The following is a 16,049-nucleotide window of genomic DNA, read 5'->3' as shown; positions in this document are numbered from 1 at the left end:
ATCGTGGTTTTGGCACGTAAAACCCCATTATTTTTTTTATTTTATTCGTATTTTACTTACGAGATATTTCTCGATGGCTGTCTGGGCCGAACAATAGTATTACTGAGGTCGGAGACTGAAGTACATATCAAAGTAAGCGCGAAAACACGGGTGCGAACCTTTTCATTTCTGAACACGAGACTGTTATAAGCAAGCCTCCTCCAAAAGTTCTCCCGTGTCAGTTCTTCACAGAAGTGACATGGCTAGAAGAGCATGCCCCTTTTCTAGCGTCCCCGCGAGGCGGCGCGACATTGTCGCTCTCTCCAGGCTTGCCGCAGCGTACAAGGTCGAACGACACGAGCGGCCACACGAGCACGAGCTTTGCAGTCAGGCGACAAATGACGACAAAATACGGCGGTGGCGCTGCAATCGAAGTAAATTGGCATCGCGGTTGCCGCACTAGATGGACATGCTTTTCGGGGCTCCGTGGCGGCGACGAAATCATAAGTTTTGGTGCATGCTTTGAGCTTGCTTCTGTTTCTTTATTTGGTGATCTTTGCCTTTAAATAGTAATTGTGTGGTTTTCTTTTTCTTTCCTTTTTTTTGTCTCTCGTGTATCGGATGCGCAGGTGTGCTTCGTGTATATTGGTTTTGCAGCATGGTTACAGCGTCCTTTCGTACCACGTGCTCAAACACGTGCGGCCGGGTGGGACGTTGAGAGTTTGTAGTCTTAAAATGGTAGCTTGGAAGTGGCAAGACAAATAGTTATTAGTGGTTTTACTGTGCGTGTATCGGTAGGAAAATGAGAGCGTGGCCGCATGGTTGAGCGCGTGCGAGAGCGTGTCATACCTTCGGTCTCCGCGGCATTGATTGCTTTTGAAACAGTGGTGAGAGTTTCTTTGCGACATTTTGTTGATTTCGATCCTGTGCGTATCGGTTTTCGCAAAAAGGCACGTGCTCTGAATTGATATATTATTATAGTATTTGCATCAGTAGTAGCAATATTATAGTATTGTAGTATTTGCAAGAACCCGTACAATATATGGCGAGAAAGACGGGAAAGCAAGCAGTGCGCGCGCTGTTCCTCAAGGCAGATGCGGAGACGGATGAGAATGGAGAGGTCATCGAATCAACCGGCACACCATGTGATGTCGATACTAGGCTGCACAAAATGGAGGCTTTCCAGTAAGACCTTCTCAAACAGGTGCAAGAGCTCAAAAATGAGCTAAACAGGTAGCGTGATGCGCGGAAGGTAGTTGAAAAGAGACTTGAAGCTGCCGAGGAAAAGCTGGACAGGGCCCCCATTGTGAACGACAATGTGCGTGAGAATGGAACGCAGACCCCCGACGCGACAGGCAAGGGAGTGTCAGCAAAGCACGTGGAATGCATGCAGCGTGATGAAGGGTTAGCTGGAAAGAGTGGCACCTACCTTGATGCCGCCACGTGGGAAAAGCAGGAGCCCAGGGGACAATGCTCCTTGTCGAGTCCGAATCACCCGGAAAAGGACAAAGGGAAGCAGGGCGAGGTAGGAGATAGTGAAAGGGTGATTATCGCCGGCGACTCAAACCTGGCTGGGTGCCCAAAAGCAATTGTGGAGAGGGTGAAAAGCGACAAAAGAATGGCGGTAGGGACATTTCCATAGCGGACACTGGGTTCTGTCATGGAGTGAGCAAAAGAAAAGCTCGCGGAAAATGCCCACGTGCGCAACTTTGTCATAGCAGCAGATGGGCTAAATGACATCCTAAACAGGAAAGGGCGAGGACTAGCCCAGCGCTTGGCGAAGGGGGTGGACGACTTGCGCGAGCTATCCGCTCAGGTGCAGGTCGTGGTGAGCACGGTGCCGGAGGTGCCTGTACGTGGCAGTCACGTACAAATAGCCGTAGTGGCTGCTAATGAGGCAATATGGAAAATGAGCCGTGAGAAAGGCTTCGAGGTTGTCGGAGTAAGCAGGAAAGTGAGAAGTTGCGGTGGTTTTAAACGAGACGGGATCCACTTCAATTAGAGGCTGGCACGAAAAGTGGGCTGGTTACTTGGTAGTCGCGCTGTTGCTTTTTTAGGGGGCCCGCGGGCGCTAAGGAGGCTAGAGTAGGTAGTAATGAAGAAGGTCCCTTAGGGGAACATCAGAAGAGCATCGCGTCGCTAACAGAAAAAGGAAGATAGCAAGAAAAAGAGCTCGCCATGCAATAGGCTACATAAACATGCCGGGCGACAGAAGTAAGGAAAAGTGGGCAAAGATTGAGGAGCAGTTACATAGAGAACAAATAGGGGTTTATGCGGTTACAGAAACGGACCTTAGAGACTCAGATGAGCCGCCAGTTATTGAGAATTATGTTTGGGAAAGGTGCAACAGAACTAAGTCGGAAAGAAAGGGAGGGAGAGTGGGAATGCTCATTTACCAGGGAGCCAAATGGAAAAGAGTAAATTCACAATGTCAAGGGCATCTTTCGTTGTCACGTACAATGAGTGGGAAAAAAACTTGGCTGGGCGTTACGTATTTGTGGACCGGAAAAAATTGCACAGAGAAGAATAAAGAGTTCGTGGAATGCATAAGCGCTGATATTAACAGTTTCGGGAATGGTGCCGAAATTGTCTTATTAGGTGACATGAATGCCGACATACAGGATTTAGATGGCTATACCGACAATAACGGGAAGTCCACGCTAGATCTCTGTGAGCAACATAACCTCGTTATCGTGAATACAGGGCCTACGTGTCAAGCACAGATCACGTGGGAAGTGCGAAACCGGCAATCGACCATTGATTACTGTCTGGTGACAGAAGAAATTCATGATAAGTTGAGAGAAATGGTTATCGATGAGGAAGTGTTCAGCAGCATAGGGAGTGACCATAAACGCATCATACTGAAAATGGGATATGTAGTTGCGAAAGAGAGCAAGGAGAGCAAAATGGCTAGTCAAAGTTTGAAAGCTGAAGAAATATCAAATATAGTCACTAGAGTTGAGGAAGAACTTGGGAAATGGCCAAGTAAAGAGTGGAAATATGGTTCTAAGCTTCTAAGTTTCTACAGAAATACGGCAAGAAAAACAACATGTTCGCTGGAAAGGAAAAAAGAAACCGAAAAGCTGGTGCAACAAGAAGATACGAGAAGCGATCGCCGAACGACAGAAAGCATCTGGAGACCACAGGCAGGCAAAGAAGGCGCAGTTGCCGCCGGATTCAGTAACCATTAAATGGGAAATATACCGGGAGACAAATCTACGGTACAAATACTGGTGCAAGTAAAATTAAAAGGTAAAAGTCAACGTTGGTTGTCAGAAACACGTGAGAAAAAGAAGTCCGCATGTAGAATATTTTCGAAACGCATTAATCTATTAGGCAGGAAGTCAACAACAATACAAGAACATATCCTAGACGAAGGTGAAAACAGACTGGAAGGAGAAGCGGCAATAAATTACATCCGAAAAATAACAGCCGAATCTTTCCAAGCCAATGACGAGGTTGTATTTGAAGACAAAAAGAGCATGAAAGAGATCCAAGTGGAAAAGGAGCTGGTGCTGACTAATTTCAACTGGAAGAAAGCGGAAGAGCAAATTCCGAAGCGCACAGCCACGGGGCAAGGCGTGGTTCCCCTTAGGCTGAATAATGAACTCGAACCAAAAAGTAAGGAAGATCTGGTGAAAGCAGTGGAAAAAACCTTAAAAGGTAGACGAATACAGGACAGTTGGCGACAAAGTAGAATGAATTTAATTTATAAAGGTAATGGGAAGAAAGATAGAATTCACTCGTATAGACCGTTGACTATTACATCGGTAATATACAGGGTTGCAATGCAGGAAATCAAATTAAAGCTTCAAGCATGGACAGAGAATAATGGCATTTTGGGAGAGCTTCAGAATGGCTTCAGAATAGGTAGGCGTTAGGATGATAACTTGTTTGTTCTTACTCAGTGTATTGAAATATCAAGAGCAGAAAGCAGACCATTGTATGTGGCCTTTTTAGACATTACAGGAGCCTACGACAACGAATACCGCAACATTTTGTGGGAAATTCTGGAATGGGAAGGCTTAGGTAACGATTGTATACAGCTTTTGAGAGAGATTTACCTAGAAAATACCGTTTGCGTTGAATGGGAAGCGATGGGGAGCGAGGAGAAAGTTCATATCAACAAGGGACTGAGGCAGGGGTACCCTTTATCCCTGCTGCTGTTTATGATGTACATGGTGAGGATGGAAAGGGCGCTATAAGGAAGTAATATCGGGTTTAATTTCTCATGCAAACAGGCGGGCACAGTAATAGAGCAGCAACTCCCAGGTTTATTTTAGGCGGACGACATTGCGTTGCTAGCTAACAAGCAAAGTGATTTCCAACGTCTGGCTCATATCTGCGGGCAGGAAGGCAACAATTTAGGTTTCAAATTTAGCGTTAGAAAATCAGGTGTTATGGCATCCAATGAAAACTGGAGATACAGCGCCAGGGAATACCTAAGGTAACATAATATAAATATCTTGGCATATGAATAAAAGAAGGCAATAGATATATGGAAACACAGGAAAATACAATAACAGTGAAGGGGAAGAGAAATGCAGCCATAATGAAGTACACAGCGCTATAGGGATACAATAGGTACGAGGTCCTCCGAGGTATGTGGAAAGGTGTAATGATTCCAGGACTTACTTTTGAAAATGCGGTTGTTTGCTTTAAATCCGGAATACAATCAGGACTCGACGGGAACCAAAGGTCAGTGGGTCGCCTTGCATTGGGCGCTCACGGGAAGACTACAAATGAAGCTGTGCAGGGTGACTTGGGCTGGACTAGTTTTGAAGTGAGGGAAGCTCGCAGTAAAATTGAGTATGAACAACGGCTGAGGAATATGGAAGAAAGTGAATGGGCTGGGAGAGTGTTCAGGTATCTGTACAGGAAAAACATTGATTCACACTGGAGGAAAAGAACTAGGAAGCTTACCAGCAAGCATGCGGCCTATAGGGTGGTCAACACAGCAACAAAGAAGGTCAAGCGGAAAGTCAGAGAGGCTGAATAATCTCATGGGCGGCAGCTATGAAAAAAAAAAAAACTGCCATGAGTAACTACTTAGGAGGAAAAAACGAAATCAGGAAAGAAACAATTTATGATAACTCAAAGGGGAGCTCATTACTTTTCGAAGCGAGATCGGGATGCCTTAGAACACGCACCTATAAAGCGAGATATAAGAAGGAAGAAGAAGCGCGTGCTTGCTGCGGTGAAGCTAGGGAAACGATGGAGCATGTTTTATTAGTATGTGAAGACGTCTACCCAGCGGTCGATTTAGGCACCACTGGCCTCCTTGAAGCCCTTGGGTTCAGCGGGAGCAGTGGAAAAATTAAACATGTCAGCAATAGGCATTAGTAAGAGGAAATTGGAGGATTGGTGGAAGAAGAGTAGGGAAACGACAAAAAACGGAGACGTACAAAAGCACAGTTCGAAATAGGGCACCAGAAAATTTGGGTGTGGTTGTTCATAGTGTTTTTTTTTTTCATTTTTGGTTGTTTAACCTAGGTAGGACATAGGCAGTATCATAGCAAGAGCTTGGTGGCTCAACCCTTTCATTTTTTATTGTTTAACCTAGGTAAGACATTAGGCAGTATGATAGCAAGAGCTTGGTGGTGCAACCCATCGCCCCGTTCCAAAGAGCGCGCTCATAACATCCATCCATCAATCCATCCATCCATTGGGCTGCACCAAGGTCGCGCTGTTGGAAACTGCTGGCGATTCTGTTCGGCGGGGCCGGACCACTCGTACTGCTTCGCGTGCTGCCATTTGCCATCACACCGCTCAAATTATGTTCCTAATTACACGTGACATGTACTTGCGTCTTGAAAATACATTCCTTTCTTTGATTCTTTTTTATGCCGCGCTGTGAATGCGGGTGCATTGCGGCCACAGTGTCGGCTTTTGTTCGGCTATGTCATTGTAGTTGCCTTGGGGTAAATTATTTTGCTTGTTCTACAAGCAGCATGTGTCTCTCCTGTGTATTCTTGTGCATATAGTTTTGCATGAGTACGTTTTGCGAAACGATATGACGAAAAAGAAACTGTAGGCTCGCTGCTTACCGCTTGACAAATATAACATATATAGAATATAACTGACATAAATAACATAACATAAATATAAAATATAACCCACCCAGCGCCCTGCTCCCCTGTTCGCGCATTCATTTAGAATTGAATTTTGGCTATATGCGTGCCAAAGCAATAATTTAAATATAAGGCACAACGTATTCCGCGACTTGGGAATAATTTTCGCCACCTGGTATGCTCTAACGTACACCGAACACTCTGTCGGCGGTAGTTTTTTGCACTTTGGTCCCGCCGTAATGCGGCCGCCGCGGCGAGATTCGATCCCGCGCCCTTGGGCTTCGTAGCGCTACGCGCTCGCCACCGCGGCGGGTCTTCTCATATTGACGTGAAATATACTTACAAAATAACAATGCAGCGAGGCATTCCGTTAATGTTTGCACGTTCCTTGCGTAATAGAACGCGGAATAATTGTTACGGGGTCCTTTATTAGGTCACACCTCGGGCGCCGGAAACTGTTTATCTAACAATTTTATACACTAATGTTTGGCCACTAAGTCATGTCAAATTTTTGGCAGCCCATCCTTAAAAACAAGAGAAGCCGGCGCGGTAGCTTTATTAATGTCAATAGTGGCTATGGCCTTTGGCTTCTAAATTAGAACTCACGGCTTCAATCCAGGCCGTGGAATTCGATGGGGGCGACTAGGAAAAACACTCGTGTGCGTATCTTTTTGCGGATGTTAAAGAGCCTTAGGTGGCAAAACCACAAATGGCGTGGGTGTCTCATAACCATATATTCTTGTTCCGCCACGCAAAACTACAGAATTTGTTTATTAGGAAGAACAGATACGTGTTTTCTTCGGCTCGTTGCTAGGAGTGTAAACAAAGTGGAGTTATTCTTGAGAGTGATTCCCCAGAAAGAAGTCGCAGTTTCTCCCAAAACGCGAAGCCTTGAGTGCTACAGCAAATTAGTGGACAGCTTTGTGAACTAAGGATAGTAGATTTATTGGCCTATAAGCTCGGAAACATTCTCTTACCAACTGAATTAGGAAGCATGGCGTCAGGGCGCACAAGCAAATATTAACGCCTCAGACTCTATGAGCGCGGGCAGTGAAAACGCTGGCGTGAGCAAGCACGGCAGCAGTAGCGAGCGAAGTTACCTTAGTGCGGTCTATCGCTTCAACGCAAGAGCAGCGAGTACACAGCGCGCACACAAAGGTATGGGCCGTCTGCAGATCCCTTTCAAGATACGGCGCGCGCGACCTCGTGTGGCCGTGCAATGTACGCACTTCTTGGCGCAGCCGCGCACCCCCCTGCTGCCTCCCGCTCAACCTCCCCGCTTTCCTCCATATAGATTGTATGCACGTACGTCATTCAAGGAAACTCCGCGATTTCCGGTTTACGGCGGCGGCATGTTGGGGAACCTATAGGCCTATGCGCGCGCTTGTCGATAATGTTCCCTAAGATGGCAGAAGGTAGCGAAAGCAGACGACAGCAGCGGATGTGACGTCACGTGCATACTATGTGTATGGCGCGCGAAATTGAGCCGCGATCGTCAGCTTCCCTCACGTGATTTCGCACGTACATACAGCATACGACGCGCGGTTTGTCGCCCTTAAACTTTATACGACAGATTACGGCGATAGCAAAAATACGCCTGGATTGTGTAATTGACAAAACAGGTTACGATCATGTTATATTTCAAACCTGCATGTAATGCCGTTCACAACTGTAGGGCGTTCCCAAGGTTACGTCAGCAAAAATGAGCAGCTTTTATATATAAACGGTTGATTTCAGGTATCCCGTGCATCACATTACAACGACAATAACAAAGCATTTAAAGGAACAGCATGCCTGGCATACATGTAGTGATATATGCCGATTTAATTGGCTAGTGGAACGAGATATGTGTGCTAAAACATGCACCATTCAGTTTTAATGGGATGAAAACATGGTGAGGCTGCCCAGAATTTCTTTTTTTTTTCGCCTTAATCGAGTTGGCAGAGTTACAGGCCCAGCGTAACGGTGCGTTTATATTGATTGGCAGTTGGGGACGTATTATGCAGCAATTATCAACCCCCTTGCGCTAATTCGCTCAGGCACTGCTGCGCTTCGGCGCAACATCCACCACTCGCCCGCAGCATTACCATTCGGAACTGTGCTCTCTTGCGTCGGTCAATCGCCCTCAAGAATTCAAAGTCCTGTTATGCGCTGCATTCGAAAAGAAACGTATGTTCGATTATATTTCATAGTGAATTCTGGAATCGAATGTGATTTGAATAGCAATTCAATAGCCCTCGGTGAGACTTGCATGTTTTGGGCTTCATTTCACCTGCTGGCACAATGAAGGAAATTGCCAGACCAGCCATGCGGATTACATTGGTTTTTACCAATGAAACGGACAAGAGAAAAGACAAGAGAAATGCACGGACAAGAGAAAAGAAGAGAAGACGAAGAGAACGAGGAGTTTGAGAAGCCGAGCTGCGCTACTATCACGCTACGATCATCATCCCTCCCCTGTAAATAAAACCATTTCTTCGCAACTCTTCGTAACAATTGTGGTGGAAGATGCGGGGTAATCGACACCCGAAGACGGAGGCTGAACCAGAAGTTCTTCGACGGAGCCGTCGCATTGCTGGACTCCCACCGAATCTACGGGAGTTGAATATGTCTCACGACGCAGACGAACAACGGCCCATTCCAACAGCTGCGCCGACAACTTCCGTTCTACAACTGAGAGATGCGCGTCCCTTCGCCGGAAGATCGGACGAAGACGTCGAGGAATGGCTCATCCATTATCACCGGGTGAATACCGCTAACAAGTGGAACAGCGCTTTTCAGCTTTCGAACGTCGTGTTCTTTCTTACGGATACTGCGTTGATGTGGTTCGACACTGACGAGGAAACGTCCACAACATGGGGAAGAAGTGTTTCCGAAATCAAAGAGCGATTCGGCGACTCCGCGACGAAAAAGAAAAGAGCAGAACAGACGTTACTGCAACGAGCGCAAGTGCCAGGCGAAACCTGCACGACCTACATGGAGGCGGTAATAAAACTGCGTAGGATGGTGGACTCTGGAATGTCTGAGGAAGATAAAGTCGGGCACATCCTGAAAGGAATTGCCGAAGACGTTTATAATTTCCTCATCGCAAAAGACAATCTGGCTTCCGTCGCTGACATCATTCGGCACTGTCATACTTTCGAGCAGCTGAAAACGAGGCGCATCACGCCGAAGTTTGGCAGGCTAGCCAATGTGACTACAGTTGCAAGCGTGGACAGCAACCAGCCCCTCGATCTTGCATCAACGATCCGACAAATAGTTCGGGAAGTGCTCAGCCTGCACGCGCAAGTGACACATCCAGGCACTCATAGCTTCCGCCAACCACCAGATTTCGAGCCAAACGTGGCATCCTTCTGCCCGTATCCTGCGGCGAGGGGCACAGAGGATTATGAACTCGCGCCCCGACAGCAGCCACGTCTCTACGACAGAGGCGCTACTTATGACGCTCGGCCACAACGAGAGCAGCCGCGTTTTTACCCCCGAGGGCCTGTGTGTGACTTCTGTCAGGCCGCGACAAGAAGAGCACCGACCCTACTATCAAGATGTGACTTATGAACGATATAACGGATTTCAGCGAGCCGCAGAGACACATTATCCACACAACGAACTTTCTCGCCACCCGCAGCAGCCTAGCATCCGTTTCGAGGAAAATGCTGTGAACCGCGACCCTCCCGTGTGTTACAACTGCGGTTCCACAGGCCATATAGCTCGGTATTGTCGCCAAGGCCGTCAATCACGAAGGACACCACCGATGTTCTCGCCACCCAGAACCCGTACTTCATATGACTTGCCGACGACCGATTCCCTTTCAATGAACCACTTTTCACACGAGACCAGACGCAGAGATTCCTCAACTTCTGAGCGGAGTTTGACGCCACCGAATAACCGTCGCCGTCGCTCTCCGTCCCCTCGACGCCGTTCTTCGTCACCGCCGCCGGGAAACTAGCATCCGTGGCCAATGGAGGTGAGGTCGCCGGACGGTCTTTGCCAGAAATGCCTTTGCCTGTTGTGATGCTCAAAAACAAAGTGAATGTCTCGATTGACGGAATACGGACCATGGCGTTAGTTCATTCTGGGGCGACTGTGTCTGTCATGAGCCGCGCTTTCAAAAACCGTCTAGGCCACAAAGTAATGTTTTCTTGGAACGACGCTATTACCTTTCGTGGAGTGGGCGGCGAGTGGCTTCATCCCCTTGGTGTTTGTGCTGTGAGTGTTTTGTTGGCTGGGAAAGATTTTGTGTCGGAATTCCTTTTTCTTGCTCGTTGTTCGTACGATGTTATTTTTGGTAATGATTTTCTTGAACAGTGCGGCGCTTCCGTGGACTGCGGTTGTGGCGAAATATCATTGAACAAGGTAATTATATCAGCAGATTCCGAACAAAGCTCGCGTGGCGAAGACAGGGACTCAGACACAGTCATGTTCTTGATGAAGTGATCGCACCATAGTGGTGCCTGACGCCCGTTCGTGTTTCTGCAACTACTGTTGACGCTGGTTGTGTTGACCTTGTAGTTAGGCCTCTCCGCATACACTGTGCTAAAAATATACTTGTGCCGTGCTCTGTCGTGTGCATGACGAAAGGAGTCACCACATTGTGGGCGCTGAACTGTTCCGCCACGCCTGTTGTCCTTCCTCGCGGTATGAAAATCGCTCTCTTCGATAAAACCGCATGTAACTCAATGACGGCCCTAACTACGGACGTCTCTACAGCTTTCTCTCGTCGCGATAATGGTCATTGTGAAGAGCTAATGCTTGGCATGATCAGCAAGGCTCTCGGTACGTCGGAACGGCAAGCACTAGTACATGTCCTTGCCAGGCATGAGGCTGCATTCGACTTCACGCATGGACATGCACCCCTTCATTTACCGTCGTCCCGCGCTCGTCACAGAATAGATACCGGCTCAGCACACCCCATCCGCCGGAAGCCCTACCGAGTGTCATCGTCCGAGCGAAATGTTATTGCAGAGCAAGTCAAGGAGATGATGGACAAAGGTGTCGTTCAAGAGTCGTCTAGTCCATGGGCAGCCCCAGTAATCCTGGTCCGAAAAAAAGATGGTTCCTGGAGATTCTGCGTGGATTAGAGACATCTAAACGCAGTGACAAAGAAGGTTGTCTATACACTACCGCGAATAGATGAAGTCATTGATTGCTTGTACGCTGCTTCTTACTTCTCAACACTTGATTTGCGATCGGGGTATTGACAAATACCTATGGACCCTGCCGACAAGGAAAAGACCGCTTTTGTTACTCCAGATGGCTTATTCGCATTTAATGTTATGCCTTTTGGCCTTTGCAATGCTCCTGCCACCTTCGAAAGATTCATGGACACAGTGCTACGTGGTCTAAAGTGGGAGATATGCATGTGTTTCTTCGGTGATGTAATCGTTGGCCGCACTTTTGAAGAACATAACGACGAAAACTCCTCAGCCTTGTTCTCGACTGCATCGAGAAAGCTGGACTGGTTCTAAACTAAAAAAAATTTTGCTTTGGCGAACGTCAAACACTGGTCCTGGGACACTTAGTCGACAAAGATGGCGTCAGACCCGATCCTCGTAAGATTGAAGCGGTGAGCTCCTTCAAGCCACCACAATTAGCACGAGAACTTCGCTCATTCATCGGCCTATGTTCGTATTTTTGTGGTTTTGTTCCCAGGTTTGCCGACATCGTTTACCCGTTGACAAGTATTTGGCGACAAAATGCATCCTTCAATTGGACACCAGAGTGTGACGCATCATTCTCTCAACTGAATTTTATACTAACGTCAGCACCCCTAATGCGTCACTTCGATCCATCTTGCCCGACTGAAGTTCACACTGATGCTAGTGGAATTGGGGTAGGAGCGGTGCTTGTACAACGTCACAGTGGCGCAGAACATGTTATCGCATATGCCAGCCGTTCCCTGAGCGAATCTGTGCGCAATTATACGGTTACAGAACAGGAATGCCTGGCAGCTGTTTTCGCCATACAGAAGTTTCGGTGTTATCTTTACGGTAGACCATTCAAGATTATCACCGACCATCATTCTTTATGCTTGCTGGTCGGTTTGCGTGATCCCTCTGGTCGCCTCACACGGTGGGCGCTGCGCCTCCAGAAATACGACTTTGTGGTGTCGTTCAAGAGTGACCGTCGTCACGCTGACGCAGACTGCCTCTCTCGGATTCCTCTTGAGGCTACCGAATGCGATGCTGAGAATTTTGACGACTGTCTCGCTCCTGTCACTTCTACGTTCCCTGACGCGGCAGATTTTCAGCGAGAACAACGGAGTGATGTTACCCTCGATCTGCTTTTTGTCGCCGCCCATAATTCTCAAGGCAGCGGTCGCTTTACTGTCCATGATAAACTACTCTACAAAACTAATTATTCCGGGCATAGAGCGCGTTTTCTGCTTGTTGTCCCGAGAGCCTTCGCTCCGACGTTCTACGCGCCATGCATGACGATGTGACATCCGGCCATTTCGGCTTCGTACGAAAGCTATACCGCACGCAGGAGCGCTTTTACTGGCCCTAGATATACGAAACAACCAAGCGCTATGTCGCTAGTTGTGAAACGGGCCAACGCCACAAGCGACCGACCGCCGCAGCCCCGGGTCCCCTTCGGCCATTGACACCGCCCAGCACGCCGTTCGAGCAAGTAGGCATTGACCTTTTGGGTCCATTCCCGTTATCTAACAACAAAAACCGCTGGATAATTGTCTGCGTAGACCATCTTACACGGTATGCAGAAACTGCAGCCATACAGTCTTCCACCGCCGCTTGCGTGGCGGTCTTCCTGCTGCGTTCCATGGTCCGTCGTCATGGACCACCACGTGTCATGATCAGCGACCGTGGTCGCCAGTTCACGGCTGATGCCATTGAAGAGTTACTTCGTTTGTGCACTTCACAGTTCCGTCATTCCACGCCGTATCATCCACAGACCGATGGCCTCGTTGAAAGGACAAACAGAACGCTGACCAATATGCTTGCCATGTACGTCTCCTCCAATCATAAGAACTGGGACGACGTGCTGCCCTTCAGCACCTACGCATACAACACGGCGAAACTCGAAACCACGAACTATAGCCCATTTTATCTCCTGTATGCAAGGTTACTGCGAAGCCCTCTGGACACTTTCTTACCCTTCGTTCTCCACAGTGACGATTCTGTATCGAAGACTTTGTGTCTCGCCGAAGAAGCCCGTCGAATAGCTCGTCTTCGTACTATGGCCTCGCAAAATCGTTCGAAAGAGCGAGACGACGACCGTCACGTACAAGTATCGTTGAAAAAAGGTGACTTGGTTCTTCTTTGGACACCACAACGCAAGCGTGGATTGTGTCAAAAGTTCTTGTCATAATATTCAGGCCCATTTGTAGTTGTGGACCGCCTGAGCGAACTCACTTACTTCATAGCTCGCCTACTGTGCAATGGTCGGCGACCAAGCAGAACTCAACTGACTCATATTGCTCGCCTGAAGCCTTTCTACCCTGCTTGTGCATCCTGACCCGCCCCATGGGCTTCATCTGCTAGCGGGGAAATGTAACAGATACGAGAGGCTCCGACAAGAGAAAAGAAGAGAAGACGAAGAGAACGAGGAGTTTGAGAGGCCGAGCTGCGCTACTATCACGCCACGTTCATCATCCCTCGCCTGTAAATAAAACCATTTCTTCGCAACTCTTCGTAACAATATATATATATATATATATATATATATATATATATATACATACATATATATTGGGGAATGGTCCCAAACACAAGGCCGCCACAGCCCAAATTGCACTGAACTGGCGCCGAAGGGCTCCTGTACAACACTCCCTCCCAGGGTAGAAAAGACGCGGCCTGCCGATATAGGCAAGAGACAGCACGTGTGGCTAGTAGCACAGTTTAAGCCGTGCGACATGAACTATTTCGCGCCCTCCGAAACGATTGTCGGTAGCTGTCTAGACCGGCTCGATGACATAGTTCACGGTGACGTTTGCTTTAGAACCCTCGTATTTGGACAAGAGCTTGGTAGAAAAGCCGAGAGTGGTGGATGGAACCCATAGCCAAACCAGCGTTCCGGGGGAATAGTGGGCAGTAGATGCAGAGGCCTCATGCCGAGATTTTTGACGACACTGGTCTTGCGTGGTAAACGAACGTACCAGTTGACGACATTCTTCTGCATAAGCAGCCGCTTCATAAATGGCTTTCGCTTCAGAAACATCAGGTCGGTATGGCGGAATTGTGCCTATGTGGTATGAGGGTTCACGTCCATGGAGAAGAAAGAAAGGTGAGAAACCAGTGGTAGCTTGGGTGGCAGAGTTAAAAGCGTAGGTTATGAGTGGAAGTACCCGGACCCAATTCGTGTGATCGTCGGACACGTACATCATGTACAGCATGTCGGCAAGGGTACGATTGAAACATTCCGTCATGCCGTTAGTTTGAGGATGGTAGGCCGAGGCGTTGCGATTTACAATCTGAGATTCCTTTAGGAGGGCTTCGATGACGTTTGAGAGGAGCACGCGGCCACACTCGCTTAGCAATTCACGTGGTGGGCCATGTCGCAGAATGACGTGATGAAGGAGGAATTAAGCAACGTCTTTTGCGGTGACGGTTGGCAGCGTGCATGTTTCAGCATACCATGTGAGACGGTCAACGGCGACATTGACCCACTGGTTGCCATCAGGAGTGTTCAGTAGGGGCCCGAAAAGATCGACTCCAGCGCGGTCGAGTTGTCGGGCAGGGCAAGGTAATGGCAATGGCGTAGCAATGCATGTCGCGCCAGCAGTATCGTAGGCGAAGACGGGAGCACGTCCTGAATGTGCCAGCGTGGCCACATTGGAGGCCATCGCGGAACACGCTGCAAATGTCCGAGAGCAGATGACGAGGAATAACAAGGAGCCACCTGCGGCAGTCGGTTAAGTAATTGCGATGGTAGAACAAGCCTCCGTGAACGGCAAAGTGTGGAGCTTGACGACGAAGGGAGCATGAGGGAGAGTAAGGCGAAGATTGAGATATATGGTCAAGCAGCGAAGCGATTCACACAGAGCACGTTCCACACTACGAGTCGTCGACGCACATAGACTCTGCCGCCAACGCACGATATTCTCAAGAAACGGTCGCGCTACCGCCCGCACCAGCCACATACGCAGTTGCAGCCAGAGCAGAACGCCGCCCTCCACGCTCACATCCCCCTGTGCCTCGCCACGTTGCATGCCCCGCGCGCGACGGAAGACTGCGTGCTTCCTCTCCGCTCTCCTCCTCCCTTTCGCGCGGGTCAGATTCAGCCGCCGCTCGTCGGCTCTCCTCGCGCACTTTCTCTTGCACATACAGCTAGGGCATGCGGCGACGGTGTTATCGTCCATTAACGTTATAGGGAGCAAATGACGATAACGACGCCGACGTAGGAAAAACGCCTGGAGTGTCGATATAATTCCTATCGCAATAAAACAGAGTTCTTCAATCACCCGGGTATAGCCACGAAATTTAGCCTAACCATGTCAAGTTCCATCCGAATGCCTCACCGCAGCAACGCGATGGCCAACCGTCATGATGGTGAGTGCCCAGAAAGGAAAAAAAAAGCCCTGAATAATACCACGTGATGCCTCTCAACCAATTCGGAGGCGCAGATCTTCTCCGCTGCCTCCTTTCATGCTCATCGCAGCAGCTGCGGAGGCAAGATAACTTCACTTCACTTCACTTCACTTTTATTTCCTTAAATACCCCTCAATGGGGGTATTACATAAGGGGTGGGGTTTACAAATGTTCATGTTAATTAGTGGCCACATGAGTTCAATGAAGAATATTAGTATTAAGCTCATCAGCAAACGTCGTTGAACAGGTGATTTCGGATATGTGACGGGGCAGGCCGTTCCACTCGGTTGATGATCGGCAAAAGAAGGATGCAGAGAAGGTTGTAGTTCGGCTGCGTGGGCGGTAGACTTGCAGGGAATGCCCTGTACGCAGGGAATGGCCAGGGGGTGGGGCCAACACATATGGTGCATGATGGAGCGAACTGTAATAAAACGTGTGTAAGAGGATTAACGAA

General features: G+C 48.5%; 1 protein-coding gene across 1 annotated transcript in view; it reads left to right on the top strand.

Annotated features, from left to right (window-relative positions):
- Window positions 1-16,049, top strand: part of LOC126523437 (luciferin 4-monooxygenase-like) — a 245,123-nt gene that overhangs the window by 186,391 nt on the left and 42,683 nt on the right. The window lies entirely within an intron of this gene.

The sequence above is a fragment of the Dermacentor andersoni genome, chromosome 6 (genome assembly GCF_023375885.2).
Source record: "Dermacentor andersoni chromosome 6, qqDerAnde1_hic_scaffold, whole genome shotgun sequence".
In the NCBI taxonomy this organism is placed as follows: Eukaryota; Metazoa; Arthropoda; class Arachnida; order Ixodida; family Ixodidae; genus Dermacentor; species Dermacentor andersoni.
The sequence above is the reverse complement of the archived record's forward strand: the minus strand, read 5'-3'. Positions and strand labels throughout refer to the sequence as shown.